This window comes from Lactuca serriola, chromosome 8 (genome assembly GCF_051521515.1).
Source record: "Lactuca serriola cultivar US96UC23 chromosome 8, Lser_US96UC23_V15, whole genome shotgun sequence".
NCBI classification, from domain to species: Eukaryota; Viridiplantae; Streptophyta; class Magnoliopsida; order Asterales; family Asteraceae; genus Lactuca; species Lactuca serriola.
This window is the reverse complement of record NC_136415.1, coordinates 151,758,949-151,762,045: the sequence shown is the minus strand read 5'-3', so window position 1 is coordinate 151,762,045 and position 3,097 is coordinate 151,758,949.

Sequence of the window (3,097 nt, the reverse complement as noted above, 5' to 3'; positions counted from 1 at the left end):
ATCATTTTCGGGTCGATCAAGGAAGGGATAGTTGAGCTGATGGAGGACCGCCTCAGGGCGTTCAGGAGTGACATGGCTTCTGGCCAGTTAGGATCTCGCACACTGTCCTTTAAGGACTTCAGGGGCAGTGGTGCGCTGGATTCCCATGGCAGTTCTGGAGAGGGATCGGGTTCGGGATCAGGTTCCGAGCCAGCAGATGAGAAGCTACACGAGTTCATCGTGTCAGAGATCACCAGAGGCATCCTTGAGTCGACCCCCATCATTTTCGGGTCGATCAAGGAAGGGATAGTTGAGCTGATGGAGGACCGCCTCAGGGCATTAAGGAGTGACATGCTGTGTCACACCCCAAAACCGGAACGGCGGAAACGTTCTGGGGTGGATGACGTCATGTCAAGTATCACAACATATGTAGTATAGTAATCAAAGTACAACAACCATTGCATTAATAGTAATAGTTTTACATAAGTTACATTTTATAGAGACATTAAAGTAATACATAAACTAGTATAGATGCAGCTCGGTTCTAGGCTGGCTTCACAAAAGCTCCCGGGTGTACCTGTCTATTGCTGACCTGAGAATACAAGTTATTTTGAAAGCGAGTATCAACATTTTAATAAATGTTGGTGAGTTCATAAGTATTTAGTGTCATTTGTGTAATTAAGCATTTTATTCAAAATAACTTTATAAAAGTAGTAGTTTAGAATCTACGGTGTATTAGTGTCCTTTCCAGAAAATCCTATATTTTCTAATTTAAAAGCAGTCTTCTACCAAGACTCGACAGTGTTATGTTTTAAAGCGAAGTTTTCCCTGAAATACTATCATTACCAAAATACGGTATTTGACTTTAAAGAAAGTAGGAGAATATCACTAGCAAAAATACTAGGGGAAAATAACATATGCCTCAGCAGAAAATACTGCTGACTAAGGCAAAAGAAATCATAGACTCCAGGAGAGTATCGAACGAATGATACACCTGGCTCAGTCTAACAAAAGGAAACACAGACGCCAGACGGTATCAAATGTATGATACGACTAGCAAGGTCTAAAACAAAGGAACACAGACCCCAGACAGTATCAAATGAACGATACAACTAGCAAGGTCTAAAACAAGGAAACACAGACCCAGACAGTATCAAATGAACGATACAACTAGCAAGGTCTAAAACAAAGAAACACAGACCCCAGACAGTATCAAATGAACGATACAGCTAGCAAGGTCTAAAACAAAGAAACATAGACCCCAGACAATATCAAATGAACGATACAACTAGCAAGGTCTAAAACAAAGGGTAATCCTAAGAGTGTTGTTTCAAGAATACAGTGTTAATTCTCGTTCCCTTAAGGCCATGATCTATAAGGTAAACATGGAGATACTCGTAACCATACTGATTGACACTAGAGTACTTGACGCCCTGCAAGCATCGGAATAAATGTGACATTTGTCAACCCTTGGCTTGGTAGGCCGTGGACTGTAGCTAGCAGTCAAGGTGCGGGAGTGTCAGTCCCATATAGATCTATACACACAATGCCCGCTCTCCCTCCAGGAGACTCTGGTTACCAACTTGACGACGGGGAGATCCGTGTCCTGAAGATGCATCTCGTATTCTGATTTCTATTAGAGGCGTTGGAGAAATGATATAGACTCGCGAATGAACTGAATCCTTTGGAATTCTCGTACTAGAAAGAGTAAATAGAACCTCCTAACTATTCCTATAATAATTACTAGTGTCTCTGATCTATGAATGATGAATGGAAGGATGCCCTTGCTACCCAAGGGAAATGAACTGGTCGCTGTAAACCTTTATGTCTATACGTATATACATGATATATAACTAATGTTTAAACGACCTTCGGACGGATATCCGATACCCACCAGACCACATCCCAACGAGGAAAAGGAAATAGGGCGAACTAACCCTCCTAAGTCTTTTAAACATTATTTATATAACTATACAAGTATAGGCATGCTTTTTAACGAAGTAGAAGCCTAGAAGTATAGAAGAAAACTTTGATAAAAACCTTTGGAAAACCTTTTTAAAATAAGAATTTACGACTTGATATCGCTATGTAAAACAAGCTTTTGAAAACCGTTCATAAATACGTTTTGAATATAATTTGATAACCCAATATATGTAAAGAAAAACCTTTGTTTAAAACACTGCTGTAACTGGTTTAGAAGTGAAACACACAGCACGAGAGACAATTTGAGATAAGATTTAAACAAGTAAAGACGTTTTGGGAAAACCATCTATAGTATTATACTTGGCAAAACAGCTGAAAGTGTGATAAATCCTTATGCATGTGGGTTATTAATCACATACGATTGATATTATAACTAATATGTTTTAACTTGTATCCGCCCCATAAAATCATGTAAAAAACATTTAAAAGGTTAATTCAGGGGTATGAACTCACCTGACGTTGGCGTTTCGGATGAATGGACGATATAGGATGCTAAGTGTCAAGTGAGGACTTGACCACACACGCGAATCCTATTTAACATGTAATAATACATTTAAGTATCTAATTAGTCATTTAATAACTAATTAGGTAAGTAAGGATGTCTTACTACATAAAAACACTTTGCTACAAGTGGTAGAATTATCAAGGTTTGCATAGAAGGTGTGTATGGACTCACATTGGAGTTTACTCTTCAACTGATGGCCCTTATGGGTGTTTACGGTTTCAAGACCACTTCCCCCATGAGTTTACATCCGTAAACTCATGGAGTGGTGTCATGGGATGTTTAAAGGTCTTAACTCACTCATAGAATCATGCTAGAGTCGAATCAAGGGCTAAGGAAGTGATTGGGGCTCAAAATGAACACAATAGGGAGTTTACGGTCCATTGACCACTCCTTGAGGAGTTTACGGCAGTAAACACATGAGTTTATGGTCGTAAACTCATGTTAGCCCATTCCTTTTGTGCTTTGGTGGTTCTAGGCTATGTAGGCAAGGTTCTAGTCACTTATATGAGCATAGGAAGGTGTTAAAGGCACTTAAACACCTTGGAAAGGTATTTACGGTCTATGAAGGTGTTCTTGGTGATTTTACTACCTTAAACACATGAGTTTACGGCAGTAAACTCATGTTAGTCC